This window comes from Schistocerca gregaria, chromosome 2 (assembly GCF_023897955.1).
Source record: "Schistocerca gregaria isolate iqSchGreg1 chromosome 2, iqSchGreg1.2, whole genome shotgun sequence".
In the NCBI taxonomy this organism is placed as follows: Eukaryota; Metazoa; Arthropoda; class Insecta; order Orthoptera; family Acrididae; genus Schistocerca; species Schistocerca gregaria.
This window is the reverse complement of record NC_064921.1, coordinates 1028773022-1028798679: the sequence shown is the minus strand read 5'-3', so window position 1 is coordinate 1028798679 and position 25658 is coordinate 1028773022.

Below are 25658 nucleotides of genomic sequence, written 5' to 3'. Positions count from 1 at the left end.
ATCTCGAGTAACAAAGATTTTTGTGAGGTAAGTGATTTGTGAAACGTAAGGGTTAATGATAGTCAGGGCCATTCTTTTGTAGGGATTTTTGAAAGTCAGATTGCGTTGCGCTAAAAAATATTGTGTGTCAGTTTAAGCACAGTTTTGTATTATTTTCCTAAGGGAACGTTTCATATGTCGACCCTTAGCCGAGGATACCTCACTGGAATCTTCTGATTTTTTTTCTTGTAGTTTGTGTAATTAGTGTAGATTTTGTTTATTGTTAGCGCGTAATTGTTGAGAGAATCTCCTTTGTACTTGAAGTCTTTCATTGTTGTACAGTAAAACAGTTGTGGCATGCATGTAGAGTTGCACCAAGTATTTCGCCGCTGCGCTTGCAATTAACTAGATATTATTTGCTATGTTAATGTGTTCTCTTATTTTTGCTCTTCAAATTGTGTGTTGTCGTGTGAAATATTGTGACAATAATGGCGTGTGAAAAACTTAATACTAGAATCCAAAGTAAACTGAGAAATGACAGTGAAGACGAAAGCAGTGTGTTAGCGCCGCCGAGTAATGAATTAACTAATGTTCAAAGTAGTAATTTGGTAATAGTGCATAGGGAAATGGAGCGGGCTGCAAATATTGGTGTAAGCAGTGAAACAATTAGTCAACAGGGAAGCATTATAGATCGATCGGTCGGCAACAGCTAGCGTCAGGAATCCGAAATGACAGGACACAATCTTGCAAATAGTGTACATTCAGGTTTTGCGTCCTCACCGTTTTCTCAAATAAGTCAAGACACATTCTCTGCTTGTCAAAATGTGAATGTTGCCGGTGCAAATGCACTGCCGAAAAGCATAGAGGAACAGATTCCAGACACTAATACATTATTATTGCAATTAATGCAACAAATGAAACAAAATCAGAGAGAAACACAGCAAAAGCTTCTAAAGTTGGACACAATGGAACAACACCAGAGACAAAGACAGCAACAGTTAGACACAATGGAACAAAATCTTCAAAAGTTAGACACAATGGAACAAAAGCTTCAAAAGTTAGACACAATGGAACAAAAGCTTCAAAAGTTAGACTCAGTGGAACATACGCTTGAACAAACACATGAAGATTTAACTACTGAGTTGCATAAAATCGAATCGAAATGTCAAAAAGTCTGTAGTGACGTAAAAACACAAATTTGTGAGCATTTCCAACCTATTTTTTCGCTCCATGAAAATACATTACAGAATCACGAATCAGCCATAAAAGAACTGCAAACTATTGTTCGTGAAAATCACGACATCTTGCAAGCTAAAATGGACTCAGTTGCGTCCACCGATTCGGTTACACAACTTGCAAGAACTCAGGAAAACTTAAAGGACACAGTAGATTCGATTTCAACACAAATGGACACTCTGAAACTTGGTTCAGAAAAACACACTGAGGAAATGTGTTCACTATCGGAGAAGTAGCCGAACCTTCGGATCAGTTCACAAATTTATCTGCAAAAGGTAGATGATGATCTGAATGACACAAGACCCGTAGCCTTCACTGACACAGAAGAGTATGAACAAATTAAGAAATTCAAACAAAATCAAAATCAAATCAATACACAGTACGAAAGAGAAATCCGGGAAGCACAAGATCAGTTGACGCAGGTAATACAAAAATTAAATATTTCAGAGGACACTCGCGCTCCAACACGGGAAGAGGGACTTAGAAATACGGAAAAGCCACAAAATAATAACACAGGGCGTTTCCGAAATTATGAAAGAAATTGGCAAGGTGCACCGAATTTTGAGATGGAACCGCCGACACGACGTAACAATGACCGATATGCGACTCGCCGACACGATGATTTCGACTATAAGCTGTTCATTACAACACGTAAATTCAAAACATTTAAGATTTTCTGACAACGACATTCATCCACAAGCATGGCTCCATCAATTCTCTCATTGTTTTCCTCCCAACTGGTCATTAGAGCACAGATTAGAATTTATATGTGGCTACTTGGAGAATGAACCAGTTGTAAGAATGCGATCGGTCATTCACGATTGTCACAGTGAAGGATAATTGTATCATGCCTTCCTCTCAGCGTATTGGTCTCAAGCTACACAAGACCGAGTAAAACATAGCATCATAATGATGAAACATTTCGAACAATCCGGATTTTCCAGTCTTGTGAAATATTTTGAAGACATGTTGCACAAGAATCAGTACCTGTATAACCCATACAGTCCCTCAGAACTCATGCGCAGTTTCTTAACTAAATTACCTGAACATTTACGACATATTATTTTGGTAGGACGTTGCAAAGACGACACTGAAGCTTTTCAGCGACTCTTACAAGAACTGGAAATTGACAGTGACAATCGCGGAACGCGAAAACAGAGGCACAACAATTACAGGTCATATCTGTCGCAATTCCGCGATGAAAGAAATAATAACTGGACACGACAAGGCTATTCTTACAACGAAAATCGTGAAAAAAACAGACACCACCCATATGACAACCACTGGCAGAGTAATAGTTACAGAGAAAGATCGCTTTTCCGTAGTAATGAATATTACACAAACAATCATAGAAACAGACAATGTGGCAACCAGAACTATTATTATCACCGGAGACAGAATAAGTTCAGACGCAAGGGTCCACCGTGCAGTGATAATTCAGGGAGATATTCTCCACCACTTAACCGACAAGAAAGAAACTACAGGAACTACCGAGATGACGACAGACGATATAATCATAACGACAGACCGGAATTTCATGGGAACTGGCGGGTTTAGCGCTACAGGACACGCATTTGAGTGATTAAGTTTGTACTTAAACCATTTATTTAACATATTTGAATTACAAAGAAAGTTTTCCGTGATACATTTCATTCCAATGCTGTAATCTGTAACACCTGAGGGTATAATTACATTAATCCTCAGGGGGGTACACGCTTACTTTGTGTATCATGAGTCTGGCAAGCACAAGGAGCCCTAGCTAATATGGTATTTGCTTATACAACTTTACACATCATTACCATATTTCCCTAACACAGAATTACACAGCTATGTGATCATTTAACTGAGAGAGACAAACATTTTTTTTACTATGTCAGTGACACATTTTTACGCAATTACACAGTTGGATAATTTCACACTTATGAAATTGTATTTGGTCTGTACTTTGTGAAATGTTCATATTTTTTCGGAACCGTTGTGATACTATTAGAGCTTTGAATGATGTATTTGGTATGGGATCATGATTTTTAAATTACATTTCAGGTAGATGACGCTTTGACATGAGCAGAGAATTTTTTTAGGTTTTGAAATTATTGAAGGAAGCTACGACGATTTTGAGAGTTGACTGAGGTGTTATGATGTTATTATTACGATGACTATGTGTATTATGCTGTTGCAGTATGTTTATGATCAATAAGCTGATGCTATATGAGTTATTTGATTATGCTACATATCCGTTACGATGAAATATTGAACAAGTGTCGACGAATAAGGTAAGAAATATTGAGTAGTGGTTAGGGACTCTGGTTTGTGAACAAGGTTGTTGGAAACCAAGAATCGTACTTTAAGAGTTATGAAATGTATGTAAATGCGTGAATGTACTACAATGGCGACAAAAACTTTTTGGACACTGTTATATCAATAGGATTTTGTTTCTACAGATGTGTAACGCTAATTCTTGACCTGTGAAATATTTTTATATGAGACTGTCACTGTAGCGGAAACTGCTGTCCTAAATACACTCCTGGAAATGGAAGAAAGTACACATTGAGACCGTTGTGTCAGACACACCATACTTGCTCCGGACACTGCGAGAGGGCTGTGCAAGCAATGAGCACACGCACGGCACAGCGGACACACCAGGAAGCGCGGTGTTGGCCGTCGAATGGCACTAGCTGCGCAGCATTTGTGCACCGCCGCCGTCAGTGTCAGCCAGTTTGCTGTGGCATACGGAGCTCCATCGCAGTCTTTAACACTGGTAGCATGCCGCGACAGCATGGAAATGAACCGTATGTGCAGTTGACGGACTTTGAGCGAGGGCGTATAGTGGGCATGCGGGAGGCCGGGTGGACGTACCGCCGAATTGCTCAACACGTGGGGCGTGAGGTCTCCACAGTACATCGATGTTGTCGCCAGTGGTCGGCGGAAGGTGCACGTGCCCGTCGACCTGGGACCGGACCGCAGCGACGCACGGATGCACGCCAAGATCGTAGGATCCTACGCAGTGCCGTAGGGGACCGCACCGCCACTTCCCAGCAAATTAGGGACACTGTTGCTCCTGGGGTATCGGCGAGGACCATTCGCAACCGTCGCCATGAAGCTGGGCTACGGTCCCGCACACCGTTAGGCCGTCTTCCGCTCACGCCCCAACATCGTGCAGCCCGCCTCCAGTGGTGTCGCGACAGGCGTGAATAAGATGAAAGATCTATGGAATGAAGTTTTGGGTTGGACTGCAGTACCAAATGTTTCACTGAAAACAAACCCTGTCCTTTCCTTGTGTTATACCACTATGTGTTTGTGTACCCTTGTGTATTTATGTTCTTCCTGCCTTTATATGTTTATCTGATAAGACTTATGTAATAGAATTTTTCTAATACTCAGCTACAAGAACTATGATGAGGAATACTGTTATCTTCAAATATACTTTGCATTAATAATATGTTATTTACTTTGTAAAGATGTTAGACATTATTAATTCTGTTCTGTTTTAGTGCTCATGTGTGAAGTTTATGTTTCAAAAGTTATTCTGATCTTTATGTATGTACTTATGTCATAATTTTTTAACACTGATGTGCATGTTTATTTCTATTCTTTTGTAAAGCCTGTATTACTGCAAATGTTATCTGTAATATTAGTTCTTTAATGATATATTTTGTACCTTCGTTATTGTATTCTTATGTTATAAAATTGCAATTGACACCAGTTCATCAAAGTAAGTAACTTGTAAATTACATTTCACTGCACACATTTCTGTTGGTCATGGTATATCGACAATATGTGAGAAGTATGGACTGATAGTGTTTGCACATGTGTTGACAATTCAGAAAGGGACTGGTTAACAACATTGCTGGTTCTGAGGATAATTCCAAAACTTTCTGAGTGCACAAGTGGTTGTTTCTGGACTTGCTATATTCTCAGCAAGACTCTTCAATGATGATTGTGCACCTGCAGAGTCGCAACAGATGGCTGCTGGCTATCTCTACAAGGACTGAAGTGGGTCTGCACCTTCGATGGCCCACCAATACCATTATTTCTACAAGGACTGCAGTGGGTCTGCACCTCTGGTGGCCCACCAATAACATAATCTCTACCAGGACTACAGTGGGTCTGATCTGTGATGACCAACCTACCAATACTCTTCAAAACGTCGACTGACTCTGCAGTGGATTTGCTCTGGTGTGGCCCATTAGCTGTCAGCATGTCAAAAGTCAGCACTGTCTTTCCATTGGAAGGACAACACTGCTTCTTCAAGACTGCATGGAAATCCACTATTTCCATGTGCATTTTATTTTACTGCTCAAACGTTGCGAAAAAAAACATTGTAATTTTACTGTGATGAATGATCAGGACTGTCTTTAGGGGACTGTGAGAAAATTTTACCTTTTGACCAACATTATATCAATAAGTCTGTGCATTTGATACCTTTGTTATTGTAATTAAGAAAAAAATTTTCAAATCTGTATTGGGCACTGCCCAAAACGATTTGAAAATTTTTTTGTGGGGAGCATGGGGACTATGTAAGTAGGCTGTTTAGGTTTTTTTATTGGTTACGCCACACAGCGCTCTGTGTGAAGATCACTGGCTGTGCTGTGTGCAGTCTGTGGCTGGTTGGCATTGTTGTAATACTCGCCATTGTAGTGTTGGGCAGATGGATGTTAACAGTGCGTAGCATTGTGCAGTTGGGGTGAGCCGCCAGCAGTGGTGGATGTGGGGGGAGAGATGGCGGAGTTTTGAAATTTGTAAGAATGGATGTCATGAACTAATATACACTCCTGGAAATGGAAAAAAGAACACATTGACACTGGTGTGTCAGACCCACCTTACTTGCTCCGGACACTGCGAGAGGGCTGTACAAGCAATGAGCACACGCACGGCACAGCGGACACACCAGGAACCGTGGTGTTGGCCGTCGAATGGCGCTACCTGCGCAGCATTTGTGCACCGCCGCCGTCAGTGTCAGCCAGTTTGCCGTGGCATACGGAGCTCCATCGCAGTCTTTAACACTGGTAGCATGCCGCGACAGCGTGGACATGAACCGTATGTGCAGTTGACGGACTTTGAGCGAGGGCGTATAGTGGGCATGCGGGAGGCCGGGTGGACGTACCGCCGAATTGCTCAACACTTGGGGCGTGAGGTCTCCACAGTACATCGATGTTGTCGCCAGTGGTCGGCGGAAGGTGCACGTGCCCGTCGACCTGGGACCGGACCGCAGCGACGCACGGATGCACGCCAAGACCGTAGGATCCTACGCAGTGCCGTAGGGGACTGCACCGCCACTTCCCAGCAAATTAGGGACACTGTTGCTCCTGGGGTATCGGCGAGGACCATTCGCAACCGTCGCCATGAAGCTGGGCTACGGTCCCGCACACCATTAGGCCGTCTTCCTCTCACGCCCCAACATCGTGCAGCCCGCCTCCAGTGGTGTCGTGACAGGCGTGAATGGAGGGACGAATGGAGACGTGTCGTCTTCAGCGATGAGAGTCGCTTCTGTCTTGGTGCCAATGATTGTCGTATGCGTGTTTGGTGCCATGCAGGTGAGTGCCACAATCAGGACTGCATACGCCCGAGGCACACAGGGCCAACACCCGGCATCATGGTGTGGGGAGCGACCTCCTACACTGGCCGTACACCTCTAGTGATCGTCGAGGGGACACTGAATAGTGCACGGTACATCCAAACCGTCATCGAACCCATCGTTCTATCATTCCTAGACCGGCAAGGGAATTTGCTGTTCCAACAGGACAATGCACGTCCGCATGTATCCCGTGCCACCCAACGTGCTCTAGAAGGTGTAAGTCAACTACCCTGGCCAGCAAGATCTCCGGATCTGTCTCCCATTGAGCATGTTTGGGACTGGATGAAGCGTTGTCTCACGCGGTCTGCACGTCCAGCACGAACGCTGGTCCAACTGAGGCGCCAGGTGGAAATGGCATGGCAAGCCGTGCCACAGGACTACATCCAGCATCTCTACGATCGTCTCCAAGGGAGAATAGCAGCCTGCATTGCTGCGAAAGGTGGATATACACTGTACTAGTGCCGACATTGTGCATGCTCTGTTGCCTGTGTCTATGTGCCTGTGGTTCTGCCGGTGTGATCATGTGATGTATCTGAGCCCAGGAATGTGTCAATAAAGTTTCCCCTTCCTGGGACAATGAATTCACGGTGTTCATATTTCAATTTCCAGGAGTGTATGTATTATGACTATTAAGGTAAATACATTGTTTGTTCTCTATTATAATCTTTCATTCGCTAACTATGCCTATCAGTAGTTATTGCCTTCCGTAGTTTGAATCTTTTACTTAGCTGGCAGTAGTGGCACTCGCTGTATTGCAGTATCTCGAGTAGCGAAGATTTTTGTGAGGTAAGTGATTTGTGAAAGGTATAGGTTAATGTTAGTCAGGGCCATTCTGTTGTAGGGATTTTTGAAAGTCAGATTGCGTTGCGCTAAAAAATATTGTGTGTCAGTTAAATCACAGTCTTGTATAATTTTTCTAAGGGGACGTTTCAGGTTGAAGTAAACAAGTTAAATTCAAATAGGCTGAAGGCTGAAACCTTAAAAATTCAGAAATATTTTAAAATGCCAAAGGGTTTGTTTGAAACAGTGTCTTCAACTAGGCTGAAGGCCTTCAGAGGAAAACAATTCTAATTTAAAATTCAAACCAGCTAGAAGCCATAGAAGTACCAACAGCAAGAACAAATTTTAAAAAAATAAGGCAGTACACAAGGTCGCCCAGGTGTTAGAGGGTCGGACTGTAATTCAAATACTAATGCTCGGTTTGATGAGACAGGCAGTCGAGCTAACTATTCACGATCCGACGACAAACCAACCGACCGAAAGACAGCGGACCCACCGACAGGATAACTTCCTCTTCACCCGACCAGTGGACAACCGGGGGTTCAACGGAACAACGTAGAACGTGTTGGCGCCCACAACCTATCATACACGGAGCTGTCAAACTACACACCGAGCTGGACAGCAGCAACACGATGAGGAAACTACACTACCAGAAATTTACGTCAATCACCACAATGCAGAAAATTCCGGCGGTGCACTTCAATTCAAATAACCAAATACAGAGAAACTCCACCGGAGGTTGGTTAGAATTTTTTCAATTTGGAAACCACGTTGTTGCTGGTGGAAATATCCCAACAGCTGACCCGAACTCCTAACGACACAATGTGGAAAGGCTTGACTTGCTGGTAGGTGAAGTCAAAACTCAACTTTTGTGCCCTGGGTCGGTGAGTCACGGACCTCGTAGCATTGGAACAGCGCCACACACTCCGACACCACGTAGAGATCGCTAGCGGGCCCCGGCCAAACTACGCCCCGCCGTGACTTCCTTGCTGCTCCACGCCAACCGACCGACTCCTCGCACACCGGCCAGCAGGAAACTATAAGCGCCAGGTCAAATATAGTCCAAGGTCCGAATATCGATACACACCGCTGCTGCCACCCGCGGAAGGAGAGGATAACAGCATAATCGCGATAACTACAAGAGCCTAAAGACAGACTCACACTGATGGTTTAATCCAGCGTATAGTATTGAGAACACAATGGAAAAATCAGAGCATTACGTTTCGGCAGACCATCCTGTTTTTTTTTAAATAATTATGCAAAAAATAGATGAATAGAAATGTATTGTGCCGTTATCAACATCTCACTGAATTTAAACGAGGTCGTGTAATATGTCTACGAGAAGCTGAGTGATCCTTCTGCGATATTGCAGAAAGACTTGAATGTAGCCACTATATAGGATTGAAACTTCCTGGTAGATTAAAACTGTGTGCCGGGCCGAGACTCCAACTCGAGACCTTTGCCTTTCGCAGGCACACTCCGCTGCAGAGTGAAAATCTCATTCTGGAAATATCCCCGAGCCTGTGGCTAAGCCATGTCCCGGCAATAGCCTTTCTTTCAGGAGTGCTAGTTATGCAAGGTTCGCAGGAGAGCTTCTGTAAAGTTTGGAAGGTAGGAGACGAGGTACTGGCTGGAGTAAAGCTGTGAGGACCGGGCGTGAGTCGTACTTGGGATGGCTCAGATGGTAGAGCACTTGCCCGCGAAAGGCAAAGGTCCCGAGTTGGAGTCTCCGCCCGGCACACAGTTTTAATCTACCAGGAAGTTTCATACCAGCACACATTCCGCTGCAGAGTGAAAATCTCATTCTGGAAACTATATAGGATTGTTTGCAGCAGCGGTAAAGAGAATGCACGTTAACAAGAAGACCGACGGTCTCGAACTTCCACGTGACAATACCGATGTATGACCATCGCGTTCGCCGTAGGACTCTGGCCCATCGTACTGCAACTGCAGCAGAAATTTGACCATCAGTGGACACCATAGCGACACAGCGAGCTGTTAGAAATCGGTTACTTCGAGCACAGCTCCAAACCAGATGCTCTATAACGTGCATTCCACTGATCCCAAATCACCGTATTTATCGACTTCAGTGGTCTCAAGCGAGAGCTCACCGAAATGCAGGATGGACGTGTTGTGTTTTATGACGAAAGCTTGTTCTGCCGCGGGACGAGTGATGGCCATGTGATGGTTACAAGGAGGCGAGTTGGCCTGCAATCAACCTGTCGGCGTGCAAGACACACTGAAGCTGTACCTGGAGTTACGATCTGGAGTGAGATTTCATATGACTGCAGGGGCCCTGTAGTAGTTATCTCACGCACTATGACGGTAAATTTGTACGTCAATCTGGTGATGCTACCTATTGTGCTGCCATTCGTGAACTGAATTCCTGCCGGCCGTTGTGGCCGAGCGGTTCTAGGCGCGTCAGTCCGGAACCGCGCTGCTGCTACGGTCGCAGGTTCGAATCCTGCCTCGGGCATGGATATGTGTAATATCCTTAGGTTAGTTAGGTTTAAGTAGTTCTAAGTCTAGGGGACTGATGACCTCAGATGTTAAGTTCCATACTGCTCAGAGCCACTTGAACCATTTTTTGAACTGAATTCCAGGACATGTTTCGCAACAGGATAACGCTCTCCCGCATACCGCTGTTGTAATCCAAGAAGCACTACAGAGTGCCAACATGTTGCCTTGGCCTCCTCGATCATCAGATCCCTCTCAAATCCAGTGCATATGAGACATCATTGGACTAAAACTCCCGCGTCATTCACAAACAGTTTTAACCGTCCCTGTATTGACTGGCAATGTGCAACAGGCATAGAACTGCATCCCACAAACTGACATCTGGAACTTGTGCAACATAAAGTATATATGTTTACATGCTTGCAACATTCTGTAGGTAGCACCGGTTACTGAATTACCAGCAGTTCACATTTTCAATGGCTTATCTCGCGGTTACATTAACCTGTAGCCTAACGCAGTGCTTACCGGGCGCGCCCGGTGGATTAATGTCGAGGTTCGGTGTGCCGGCCAGTCTGTGGATGGTTTTTAAGGCTGTTTTCCATCTGCCTAGGCGAATGCGGGCTGGTTCCCCTTATTCCGCATCGGTTACAGTATGCCGGCAATTGCTGCAAAAACACTGTCTCCACGTACGCTTACTCTATAATTACTCTACCACACAAACATTGGAGTTACACTCGTCTGGTGTGAGATGTTCCAAGGGGTTCCACTGGGGGCCGAACTGGAACATAACCCTGGGTTCGGTGTGGGGCGGCGATGGCGTGAGTGGATGAGTGGACTGCTGTAGCCTGTTGTGGGGTTGTGAACCACTGAGGGCTTCGGCGGGGACGACGCCCTCCCTTGTTTCTATGTCCCCAGTTCCACACAATACAATACAATACAACCTGTAGTCTAGCAATGTTAATCACTTAAATGTGTTACCTAGATAAATGTACTCCATAAATTTCATCACTCTACATTAATTATTTTTGGTGTTGCGATTTTTTTTTAACAATTCGTGTATGTAGTCAGGTGGTTGGATGGCTCATGTGCCACGGAACTTTTTTTTTTTTTTTTTTTTTTGGCAGAAAGATCACTAACATCTTCGCGAAGCGTTACCATGACTTTCTGACTGACTTATTACTTTCTGGCAACAGCGTGTTTATGCTTTTTATCCTTTAGTTGTGTAACTCCGATCTAAATGCATCACATGACTGCAGTGTGTTGTTGCATACCACTGCCATTAGTGATGGAAGCTACAACTACGTGCGTTACACATGACTTGCTTACTAAGCCATTTTGTTACCAGGTAGAAAAGTGTTCTGGATTTCTTGGAAACTTGCTGCTGCTGAACGTAACTTCGAAGAACTAACTGAAGGGAAGTGGATATGTGCTGATCATTCTGCATAAGTGAATTACAGTGAAATACAGAGCATTAGCTGCCTACAGGCATTGATGAATATCAACGGGGACAGTGGAAAATGTGTGCTCCGGCCGGGACTCGAACCCGGGATGTGCTGTTTACATGGCAGACCCTCTAACCAACTGAGCCACCGAGGGCACAGAGGATAGGGCGACTGCAGGGACTTATCTCTAGCATGCTCCCCGTGAGACCCACATTTCCGATTTTTTTTACACACTACATTTGTAGTGCCCCTGCACACTATACTCATTACTCGCGGCAGTCAGTCTACCGATTCTCGTAAGAGTCTGAGCAATGTGAGTGCATCCGCACTGAAGAAGATCATTGGCTGGTTAACATCATCTATATGAAGATGGTATCTGTTGTCACGGTTCGCGCAGCTCCCCCGGTTGGATGACCGAGTCCTCCATCGGGTGTGGGTGTGTGTTTTCCTTAGCATAAGTTAGTTTAAGTTAGATTAAATAGTTTGTACGCCTAGGGACGAATGGCTCAAAAAAATGGTTCAAATGGCTCTGAGCACTATGCGACTTAACTTCTGAGATCATCAGTCGCCTAGAACTTAGAACTAATTAAACCTAACTTACCTAAGTACATAACACACACCCATGCCCGAGACAGGATTCGAACCTGCGACCTTAGCGGTAGGGACGGATTGCCTCAGCAGTTTGGTCCCATAGGAACTTACCTCAAATTTCCAAATTTTTTAACAGTCTGAACTAATTTCCTTGCTTACAAAATGTTGTGTTAAATATGGGCTGTGACTGTTAGATGCGTAAATAAGTGTGTTAAACCTAGACTCAAATACCATCCTTACTGGTTCCGTTGTTCTTTAATGTTACTTTTTTTCATTTAGGACAGTACTATAATTATCTCGATTTTAAGAAAATCAGTAAGACCCCAGGTTCGAGTCCCGGTCGGGGCAAACATTTCCATTTATCCCCATTGATGTATATCAACGCCTGTCGGCAGCTTAGGGTCTTGAATTAATTATCATTTCATACTAGAGCGTTGCATGGTCACCGATGGTATCTGTTCATATAGGTGGGGGGGGGGGGGGGGATGGAGGTGGACGTAGGCGTAGAGGCGGCGATGAGATGGGTAGGGAGGGAAGGAGCGAATGTAACTAGAGACGGGAGGGAGCAGATGACCAGAGTGAGAGGGGAGGAGCAGATGGACAGAGAGAAGAGGAGGGTAGAGATGGACTAATGGAAGACCTTTCCCCAGCTCTTTTACTACCGTAACCAGCGAATGATCATATCGACATTCCGAGCGTACCTGCACTTGTGTGGACAGTGGCACAGAGCAGAAGCTTGCGTTGTTCTGTAGCAACTAGCTAGACGACCTCTGTCCGGAAGGTGTACGGCGTCGCCCCTGCCGTGGGCGGCACATTGCTCGGCGCCGCAAGCCCGTGTGTAGGGTCGGCGGCGGGTTGGAAGAGGGAGAGGGGATTACGTTCTTGGCAGTGCACTGCTGCCCCCGTCTGCCGGCTGGCGGCTGCCGCCCCCGCAGACTCCAATATCCGGCCGCACCACGGCCAGGCAAATAGAGGACACGCGGCCTGCCGCCGCGTTCGGCACTGAGGGTTCCAGAGCCACTTCCGTCGTGGCAGAGGCTAACGGCGTTTGCGGCCGACCTGCTACACGACCGCACTCCTTTTACCACAGGCGACTGTGGACAGTCTGCTGTGGCGGCCGCGAGATGATTTAAAGACTCGACCAGAGTGTACGAGAAATGAAAAGAAGTGGTGGAGCATTAGGTATTAAAGACAAAAGACTCTACCCCAAGTATTTTATACGTGAGGGCTGATAATGAAAGGGGTAGCAATAAGCTTTTAGCTTTAATATAACATATTCGGAGAACAGCGATCTTATTTTGATAAAATTATTTAAAAGCAGCGTTGATCGCAGCCGAAGTTAACTTCTAACCGGTTTCGGCGTTTTAAATACGGGCTACCATCAGAGTTTGCACCGTCTGGATGCTGCAGTTACGGTGACTGAGACATCCACAGCGTGCCTGGCGCCATCACCGTCATTCAGATCGTGCAATCTCTTATGATGGCCCGTAATCAAAAAGCCGGAACCTAATTTCAATATCTGAATTCCTATGAGACCAAACTGCTGATGTCATCAGCCCCTAGACTTACACACTAGTTAAACTAACTTATCCTAAGGACAACACACACACCCATGCCCGAGGAGGACTCGAGCCTCCGGCGGGAGCGGCCGCACAATTCTTGACATGGCGCCTCTAACCGCGCAGCCACTCCGCGTGGCAAGCCGGATCCGGTCGAAGTGAACTTCGGCTGCGATTGAGACTGCTTCTAAATTTTGTTTAACTATCACCGCGAAAAAATTGTGTTTCGTAATTAATTTTGTGTTTGCTTGTAAATACATGTTTTCCCAGCAGACATCGTGCTTTGATTCTTCTTCTACATAACGAGGGAAATAAAGCTGCAGCAATCCATACTGATTCAAATGTTTTTTATTCCAGTCTTTGATCACAATATAAATTCTTTTGACGATGACTTGTTTCAGTCCGACCATTCTCAGATCTTAACAACTGAAACCGGTCATCGTGAAAAGAACTGATATTGTGATCAAAAACTGGAATAAATAGCATTTGACAGTATTGGATCACTGTTCGTATACGTGACTATGTCGAAGCTGGCCATACTGATTCGATGGAACTGTATGGTTACAACGCACTAGTATAAGACGCAGAAGATACGGGGCGCAAATGATTCCATTTAGGTCAAAATAGTGTCAGTAAAGAAGAACGAAGTAACATACCATCCTTCTATGAAGAACCAGGAAACGCAAGAGGTGACCCTGCAGCTCGAAGGCCAGCATATCACAAACGCGGCGGTAATTAATAAAGCGAAAATCAGTTATGGATCAGTTTTTAAGATCTTACACGGCGTCTTACATATAGTCACTTCCAGCCGGCTTCACTTCCATTATAAATGCCCGCCGAACCTAGCCAACAGCGGAAATGTTGCAGCTGTGACAACCAGTCCAAACGACTGGTCTGCTTACCCAGCCACCGTGGACGAGTGATAGTCCAGCAATATCAGACCAATCCAGACTGAGTCCGACAAACGTCACCACACGCCGCAACATTTCAAACGCGTGTGATCTACGGAGCAGCAGAAATGTTGCAACTATATCAGGCCAAACAAGATGACTGTGTGTTACTAGGACCCAGAGACAAAGGAGCGGAGGAAGCAGTGGAAACATGTGCGTTCACCACCCCCGGGAAAGGATAAGACACAATCATCATCACGCAAAGTGATGCTGAGTGATGTTTTGTGACTGACATGATGTGGCTGCAACAGATTATGCTCCTAAGGGCCATATCACCAAAACGTTCTCACAAGATTACGGAGGCTGTCAAAACCAAGCGTTGCAGAAAGCTTTACCAGACGCTGTTTTCCTTGGTAGGCTCGTGATTATTCTACACACCGCTGCACATGCTCGACTATCAAATTTTGCTTCATTCCGGGATTCTCCTGACGCATTTCACAGTAGTTTCATCCTCTTTCCTAAGTCGAAGAAACCATTTCGTTACAGACATTTCCACAATGACGACGAAGTAATGTTCGAGGTGGGAAAATCTCCAAGCAGCCAAAAAGCATTTTACCGACAGTTGAAACCAATTAATGTAATACAAGTTGCCTAAACTTTCCTAAGTTGGTCTAAAACAATCCCGTTCTCTCTGAAGTCATAATGTTACTTGTTAGCTCTCCACATTGTGGTACGGCTGTCATCATAAAACAGATTCTAAATCAATAAGTTTGTTAGAACCTCGTGAATTATTTGTCTTTAGGTTGCCACAGAAAAGATCTCTAGGAAAAAAAAATTCCTAATGCAACAAATTTAATCCAGATCGCAGTTTAATAGGAAAACCACGACATGAGGTTTATTTCTAGAAACAGAGATTTAATTTCAAGGCAACAACCGAGTATGGAGTTCTAGCTGTATCTTGCGTTGTTCTATCTAAATATTGTAAACAACTCCATCATACGTGTAGAAAATTCTACTGATAGGTATTACTGTGTTTGTGGGCCTGGGACATAAGCAATCTACTCAAGGAGCGACTTGATTATCTTACTTGTACGAGTACTTAAAGAACTATATTAACTAAAGTACTACTCTGTTGATAGGTCAGGTCTTAAATACGAGGGTAAGTAAGAAAATAGCACGCTCAGCAAATAACAGTTGTGGATGGGAACGCTTTTTATCACTTCATCCCACTAAACACCGAGTTATTTACGGTATGTTAACCTAGTCAATCTCTGGCCATACGCTACTGGTACAAGACTTGTGGCTACATTTTAGGCAACTCCATTTACTCCGCAGTAAACGTGGTTGTCCTCCTATCACACCACAGGCGATACGGGCGTGTTCGTAAGTTTCATACGATGACGCTGCACATTCGGAAAATGTGGAGGAACAAATTGTGTTGCACTCGTACCTCTCCACTTAGATCGAGCGTTCCACCTTCAACTTCCCCACTCCTCTCCAGCCCCGACCCCCGACCCCCTACCCAATGGCGGCTCTCGTATGCTTCTTACGATTTGATGCGATATTTGTGTGGCAGATGTGACGATTTAGTATGCTTCAGTCAGTGGATCTAGGTACAGGATTTCATTATAGGGTAGCAGACTGGACCTCCGACTGTGTACGAGTATGTAGGGATAGCAGTACGATTCGATGTACAATATGACGAAAAAGTAAACAAGATTAGTGAGACAAATACAAATTGTTGCAAAAGTATGAAAAACATAGAGTGCCCCTAAAAACGGCTACTTGTATCTCGGTACTGCTCAACTACTTATTACAATGTACATCTACATACTCCACTAGCCACCTGAAGGTGTGTGGCAGAAGGTACCTTGAGTACCTCATCGCTTCTCCCTTCTATTCCAGTCTCTTATTGTTCGTGGAAAGAAAGGTTGTCGGTATGCCTTTGTGTGGGCTCTAATCTCTCTGTTTTTATCCTCATGGTCTCTTTACGAGATATAAGTAGGAGGGAGCAATATACTGCTCGACTCCTCGGTACAGGTATGTTCTCGAAACTTCAACAAAAGCCCGTACCGATGTACTGAGCGTCTCTCTTGCAGAGTCTTCCACTGTAGTTTATCTATCATCTCCGTAACGCTTTCGCGAGTACTACACGATCCTGCAACGAAGCGCGCTGCTCTCCTTTGGATCTCCTCTATCTCTTCTATCAACCCTATCTGGTACGGATCCCACACCGCTGATCTGTATCCAAGCAGTTGGCGAACAAGTATACTGTAACCTACTTCCTTTGTTTTCGGACTGCATTTCCTTAGGATTCTTCCAATGAATCTTAGTCTGGCATCTGCTTTACCGGCGATCAGTTTTATATGGTCATTGCATTTTAAATCACTCCTAAAGCCTACTCCCAGATAATTTATGGAATTAACTGCTTCCAGTTGTTGACCTGCTATATTGTAGCTAAATGATAAAGGATGTTTTTTCTATGTATTCGCAGCACATTACACTTGTTTACATTGAGATTCAATTGCCGTTCCCTGCACCATGCGTCAATTCGATTCAGATCAAAAATGGTTCAAATGGCTCTGAGCACTAGGAGACTCAACATCTTAGGTCATCAGTCCCCTTGAACTTAGAACTACTTAAACCTAACTAAGCTAAGGAGATCACACACATCCATGCCCGAGGCAGGATTCCAACATGCGACCGTAGCGGTCGCACGATTCCAAACTGAAGTGCCTAGAACCGTTCGGCCACACTGTCCGCCCGATATAGATCCTCCTGCATTTGAGTGCAATGTTCCATTGTTACAACCTCTCGATATACTGCAGCATCATTCGCAATAAGCCTCAGTGAACTTCCGATGTTATCCGCAAGGTACATCGCCGGTTTCAGTGCATTGCCATTTTCAGATGTGGTTCATCGCAAACAAACTCGTCAAAACACGTGAGATTTGCAACAAAGCATTGTGAACATAACGATGACTTATAAAACATTTTAAGAAATATGTCATATCGTCACGGTAACGGGAGTCAGTGAAACAACAATTGATATCCCCAGTTCTGCAACATCAAGAGGGAAAGGAGGAATTGTCCGTCATCCCACAATTTTATCTTCTACTCTGATATAAGGACGTGGCTACAACAAAATAGAAAACGACAGAGGAAATAATGTTTTCCAGATACTGATCCCGAGGGAAATCTCCACTGCACCTTTAGAAAATCAGACTCCACGAAGCGTGCTGAAACAATGTCTGAAACACACATGTCGGGATGTTGACTAAGAAACAGAAAGACCGGCGAGGAGTAACGATCGGGAGCAGCTGGTGGTCGGTGCGCTTTCGCTTCCCGGCTGCGCCAGACCTCTTGACCTTATTAGCGGAGAGCGAGGGGCGTGCACAAGACGCGCCGCCCTAAGTTTGCTCGGCCAGCGCCCTACTCTGGGCTGGCGAGTCCCTTACTCGTTGGCGCACCTGTGTGGGAAGGGCCAGACTTGTTTCGGGATCCCCAGTTGCGATCTACATGATTGATTTGTGGCTTACTAACCACAGTTTCTCGTGTGTGGCTATTTATTATTATCCCTCGATGTCTCAGAACATGTCCTACCGACCGATCCTTTCTTCTAGTCAAGCTGTGCCACAATCTCCTCTTCTCCGCAAGTCTATTCAATACCTCCTCATGAGATCTACCCATCTATTCTTCGGCTTCTACCAGTTCTTCCATTCATCTGTAACGAATTCGCGTTAGTATTTTGCATCCATAACTTATTAAACTGATTGTCAGGTAATTTTCACATCTGTCAATACTTCTTTTCTTTGGGATTGGAATTATTATATATGCCGGCCGCTTTGTCTCGCGGTTCTAGGCGCGCAGTCCGGAACCGTGCGAGTGCTACGGTCGCATGTTCGAATCCTGCCTCGGGCATGGATGTGTGTGATGTCCTTAGGTTAGTTAGGTTTAAGTAGTTCTAAGTTCTAGGGGACTGATAACCACAGCAGTTGAGTCCCACAGTGCTCAGAGCCATTTGGAATTATTATATTCTTCTTGAAGTATGAGAGTATTTCGCCTGTCTCATACATCTTGCTCACTAGATGGTAGAGTATTGTCAGGGCTGGCTCTCCCAAGGTTGCCAGTAGTTCTAATGAAATGTTGTCTACTCCCGGGGCCTTGTTTCGACCTAGGTCTTTCAGAGCTCTGTCAAACTCTCGACGCAGTATCATATCTCCCATTTCATCTTCATCTACACTCTCTTCCATTTCCATAAAATTTTCCTCAAGTACATCGCCCCTATATAGACCCTCTATATACTCCTTCCACCTTTCTGCTTTCCCTTCTTTGCTTAGAACTGGGTTTCCATCTAAGCTACTGATATTCATACAAGTGGTTCTATTTTTCCTGTAGGTTGTATCTATCTTACATCTAGTGAGATAAGTCTCTACAGAATTACATTTGTCCTCTAGTCATTTGTGCTTAGCCATTTTGCACTTCCTGTGTAAGTAGGCTGTTTAGGTTTTCTTATTGGTAACGCCACGTAGCGGTCTGTATGAAAATCGCTGGCTGTGCTGTGTGCAGTCTGTGGCTGGTTTGCATTGTTGTCTGCCATTGTAGTGTTGGGCAGCGGCAGCTGTATGCTAACAGCGCTTAAGGTTGCGCAGTTGGAGGTGAGCCGCCAGCAGTGGTGTATGTGGGTAGAGAGATGGCGGAGTTTTGAAATTTGTAAGACTGGATGTCATGAACTGGTATATATATTATATATAATGACTATTAAGGTAAATACATTGTTTGTTCTCTATTAAAATCTTTCATTTGCTACCTATGCCTATTAGTAGTTAGTGCCTTCAGTAGTTTGAATCTTTTATTTAGCTGACAGTAGTGGTGCTCGCTGTATTGCAGTAGCTTGAGTAACGAAGATTTTTGTGAGGTTAGTGACTTGTGAAACGTATAGGTTAATGTTAGGCAGGGCCATTCTCTTGTAGGGATTATTGAAAGTCAGATTGCGTTGCGCCAAAAATATTGTGTGTCAGTTTAAGCACAGTCGTGTATAAATTTTCTAAGGGGACGTTTCACCTGTCGATATCATTTTTGAGACGTTTGTATTAATTTTTTCGTAGGTGGTGAATATCCACATTAACCCTGCTTGCTTTGCTCCCTCTCCTCGATATGGCAGTGACAACCAGTCATCCGTCCACTGTGACAAGGTGGTCAAAACGTCATCTAGTTTGGAGGGAAACAGATGGAGCGCTGCTACCTTGGTTAGGCGGGCATTTGAACTGGTGTGACCTTCCTTCAAAATATCGTGCAAGATGATGAAAACTGATACGTAACTGATTTTCCACAATTACCTCGGTTCTGATACGGCACTCTTCGAGTAGCGTGGCTTCAACTTCTACAATTCCCATCTCTTCACGGAGATACGGTCTGCCGGTTCCTTCTTCCTCATTCAGAGTGTTTTGATCACACTGGAAGCGTTTTCACCACATAAGGTGTATGCCATCTGATGATGTACTGTCACCGCACACAACTCAGCAGGAATGGTAGCGGAGTTTTTATACCTGCAAATGCAGAAATTGTATTACAGTTCGATACACCACTTTATTAGTGGGCTGTGATATTTGTTTTGGCTCCCCTAGCAGCGAGCTATGGCACTGTGCCACAGAGACTTTTATGTGAATCCTGATTGCAAACATTTACCAGGAAACGCATAAATAATAATAATAATCCAGAATGAATCCTCACGCTGCAGCGGAGTCTCCACTGATATGAAACTTGCTGGCAGGTTAAAACCGTCTGCAGAATCGGGACTCGAACCTTAGATGTCAGCCTTTCACCGGCAAATTTGGAAAGGTCAGGAGATTTACTGGGGCCAGTAAAGCTGAAAGGACGCAAAGCTCAGGCGAGAGAGCACTTACCTGCGAAATGCAAAGGTCCACAGTTTTAATCTGTCAGATAGTTTCGTGTCATCTCACACTCCGCTGCAGTGGGAAATTCATTCTGGAAGTGGGAAGTACTGTCAGGGGAGACAGAACCAGACCTCATTGGTCTCAAACTTTTCGCAGGTATACACTAAAGTAAACGGACGGTGGGGAAGATGCTAGTTTTCATATGAGGGTGGCCTACTTCGTTTCGAATTTCATAGGATACAGAACACCTTCACCTCCGCATCGTCATAATAATAGCAATAATAACAATAAGAAACAACACTCGAAATTTTTACAAGAATTTCAAAACAAAACTTACAGGATATCAACCGCAAAATCTTTGCTTCAAGAAAGCGAATAGACAGTTTGCACTGAACAATCAAGAAAATTGCGAAGAACTTGCAAAATATTTTGAAAAACTGCTGAAGTGCCCAGAACCAACACGAAGATTTACGCCTCAGTAACGTGAATCCACAAACCCAAACTCACTGTCACCGGATGTAGAGGAAACCACCGCCGGCTTTTGTGGCCGAGGGGTTCTAGGTGCTTCAGTCTGGAAGCGCACGTCCGCTCCGGTCGCAGGTTCGCATCCCACCTCGGGCATGGATGTGTGTGATGTCCTTAAGTTAGTAAGGTTTACGTAGTTCTAAGTTTTAGGGGACTGATGTTAAGCCCCATAGTGCTCAGAGCCATTTGAATCATATTTTAGAGGAAATTAACAAACAGATCAAACGTCTTAAAAGCAATAAAGCTGCAGGTGAAGATGGAATTGTAGCGGAAATCCTCAAATCAGCAGACCCAAATACTATAAAACAAATCACCGAAATAATACAAGACATTTGGCAAACAGGACGAATTCCGGACGACTGGAAAAATGCATTAATTCATATTCTAGACAAGAAAGGAGAGAGATCGGATGTAAACAACTATACGGGAATTTCATTGATATCAGTAGGTTACAAAATTCTATCCCAGTGCCTTCTCGATGGAGCACAACTACAACTAGAACCAAAAATTGGAGAATATCAGGCAGGATTCAGACCAGGCCGTTCATGTCCAGAGAAAAATCTGGACTTAAAACTAATCTTAAGACATCAGAGAATAAGTGACAAAGATGTAGTTTGTACATTTCTTGACTTTAAAAAAGCCTACGATTCAGCTGATCGTCAATCATTATTCCAAATATTAAAAAAATAAGGTTTAGATCTGAAAACACTTGCAATCATACAACAGACATTGATAGACACAAAATCTTAAGTCAAATTTTAGGGAGGAAATCTCTGAACCTTTTCTTATCAAAACAGGAGTAACACAAGGAGATGGCCTCTCTCCACTACTGTTCAACTGCGTCCTTGAAAAGGTGATACAAGAATGCCGCAAACTGAAATCAGTCCTCAATATTGACCAACTAGTTACTCTCGCCAGAGGAAAATTAACAGTAGATTGAGTAGCATTTGGAGACGATCTAGCCATCTTAACTCGCGCTGTTTCAACAGCCAAAAAAACAGACTGAACTCCTGAAAGAAACTGCGGAAACATTCGGCCTGCAAGTTTCTTTTGAAAAGGTAGAATACACGACTTGCATCAAAGAAACACCAAAATTCATGGAGACAAAATATGGCAATATTAGACGAGTCCCTCAATTTAAATATCCCGGTGAAACCATGGAATTGAAACGAAAGCCAACGAAGTCAGCTGCCAAAAAGATGGACATTGCCTATCGACTCACTCAAAATATCTACAATAAAAATGTGTCTCCAAGCACACAAAACTACATTATAATACCGTCATTAAACAAAAATGCCTATATGGATCAGAGACACTAATTTTAAAGAGGGAAACGGACATAGAAAACATTCAGAAAAAGAAACGGAAGATTACAAGAAAAATTTTAGGCCCAAAACATGTAGATGAATAGTATCGGCTCAGAGGCAAACAGGAAATCAAACAATAATATTCACAGTGACATCAGAAAACGAAGATTAAGATTCTATGGATACATCAAAAGAATTAATCCGGACAGACTTACAAAGAAAATAGTTGAATTCTATGAAAACAGGAGTATATCTAAAACAGACCCAATGAAATGGATTGTCGAAATCAAAGCAGATCTGAAATTTGCAGGAATTACGCCAGAGGATATACCAAACAGGGAAATCTTCAGATCCAAAATTCACGAGTGGCAAGTTCACCAAGAGGAGAAACCAAAGAAGAAGACTGGAACAATCCGGTCTAAGAAAGAAAAGAAGCCCTCAGCAAAAGAATGAAGTATTGGCACAAAGAAAGGCAAATGCACGCAACTAAGTATTCTGCGTAGTCCTAATGGGCTCATTCGCATAATAATCCATTTTACAGCCAAAACTGGATAAAAGCATTAAAAGTGCAGGACACATACTGTTACCCGTAATGGATGCAAATTTCTCCAAATTCTATTTAGTTTATGAAAATAAATCAGGGCCCCTTTTAGATTGTACTTCATATCTTACGTTACCATAAATAGAAAAACTCATTAGCTAATTCTGCGAATTAGTTCTTAGTTTTTACCATTTGCTCTTTGATATAGTGGTAATACATTATTTTAGTATTATTGTAACTACTTTGAAACATCCTCAATTAAGTGGTTCTATTCGCTGTTGAAGTAAACCGCACATCCCCTATAACAATGTAACTGATGTTAATAATTGTAGTGACGCTATTGTCAGTATATAGTGGTACTGTGGTTGTGCTGACGAACACACCACGAGAAAGAGCACGATGTGAATTCAGAGACAACTGCCAACTGGTCCCGCTTAGATTGTTTCATTACGTTCGTAGGGTTTAATAGAACAATCAGCACAATTCAGTGACCATGTTAGTTAAAGGCTTTCAAGAAATCTTTCGATATTGCCACAACGATTGTATTCTGGAGAGTGGTGTAAAGTAGAGAAATGCCGTAAAAAATTAGAAAATTATTGCAAAGTAAATTATCAAAAAGAGCTTGTGTGTCGAGAGACGTTCTCATAACGAAAAGAAGATATTATTTACCGTGTGTCGTGGGAAAATAACAGTCATATATACAGGCGAATATGTTGTTGAGTTGGACTGGAAACGCTCAATACGAACCGCCACTGACAAATTACTGGAGGCTAATGGAGCGATTTGTTGAGACCATAAATAACGCAACGCTTCGTTTGAGGTTAGCCGATCGAAGCGAAATTGTCGAAGTTGCCCCGGCTATAAAGAGGAAGCCAGTACAGGAATCGCAGTGCAGATCGTTCAGGCTTACGTAAAAAACGTTTAAAAGCTTCCAAATCCTGGTACTAGTGAGCTTAAGCTTACTTTAACCAGTACTATCCAAGAAAGCGAGTGAATTCTGTAGTGATCACTCGTTAGGATACAGGATACAACAAAAGTCGTCGGAAGATTTAGAAGTTGGTTGGCTAAACGTTACTATTAGAATCGAAACGGATACATTCATATCAACAGTCTTGTAGGTAATATAAATAGCAAGATATACTAAATGACGTGATAGCTCATTCAAGAACAGTGTTATAAAAGTTAAAGCTCTTCATTCTGTATTTTCGTTTGGAATTGCTGTTTATCTTTACATGTCTAGATGTGTACTGGAAGTTCTAAATTTATGTTTCAGGTCTGTGGTTCAAAATATCAAAACAGATTTAATTACCATAAACCAAGTGTAGTGGGACGCGAAATTGAAGCGTCACCCATCCACCAGTGTCAGCCCAGTTTGCAGATGAATATAATTTTAATTTAGTGTTTTGTTTATGTATTTTGTAATATTTGCAATGTTCGTGAATTGTCTAAAGTTTTGTATTTATTTTTATGTTTCATGTACGGAGAGGGCGGCGCAACGAACGGAGACAGCATCTTCACTGCCGGGACCAGAGAGAAAATTGCTGGCCACTATACGTCGCGGGACGACAGCCAAAGAGCAACAGAAGATCCTGAAACCGAGTTGTTGCGTCGTGCTTCTAAAAACTGAAAAAATAAGAATTTGTAATGTTTCTAGAACAATGACGTCATAGAAAGTTTAATCATGTTGTAAATGTTCAGTCCTATCTTTTCAAAGCTCAGGTTCACGTCTACATGTAGTATATAGGAAGATAATAAACTAGTGTATACTACAAAAGTTTAAATACGTGTTCCGAGAATTTATTTATGAAGAATTATATTAAGGGAGAAGCATTACTGATTTATTTGACAAGATTATTAATTTTTGAGAACATTCATCGCGAGTTTGAGTCTTAAAAGTTTATTCCATGTGGCTTTAATGTTTATTAAAGGAGATAACTTGCATTAATATAATTTCTGAGAAGAGACAAACGTCATCTAATTGAGAAAAAGTTTGCCCAAACCAATTGGGCTGAGTGACGTAATTCTGCGCATACGACTCAACTGATGATGTTTTAATTACAGTTTCGTTCAAGAACCATTCAGAGACAACTTTAAAAAGAATTTAAATAATTTTGAAGTGTTTTGTAACTGACGTAGGTGACGAAGTCTGCACATGGTCATATGTCAAAAGAAAATCATTTATACAAAACTTACGTCGTTACACTACACAGGACGTACTGCTTCACAATACTTCTTTTAGGAGACATTCACAGTACAAAGCACGTAACTTCGTATAATTGTTAGAGGATCTTTACGTAAGATAAAATTTTAAACTGCTGTGAAATTTTGATCAGATCACGAATCCAAATATTTTTCTCGCCCATATCTTTTCATTTATGCGCTTTTGAGTGGAGCTGAGTGCGAGGACGTCCCAGCTTTTGAACAGATTACTCGCAATTCTTCTCGTTTTGCTAGTCCAGTATTAGACCTAGCGCCTCTTTCGTCCGACCACCTCTTCCTGAGCCCTCCCACCCTTCGTTTGCCCCACAGCTTCTACTCCGTTGCTAATTTAGCAATTCTCTGTTGCAGCATACAAAGTACATGCTCTCTCCAGTTTTCTTTGTAATGGAATGTCTTTGGGGTTACTGGTTGCATCCGTCCTTAATACTTCCCTTATTACTCGATTTCATATATCATACGCCTGCATCTACGTGATTGTCCTGCAATTCACAAGCGAGTGTCCGGTAGGGAGCTCATCGAACCACATACTTCTCTACAGTTCCACTCTCGAACAGCGTTTGGGAAACACGATCACACACACCTTTCTGTACGAGCGCTGATTTCTGTAATTTTATTATGATAATCGTTCTTCACTATCGAAATGGGGGTAAACAAAATATT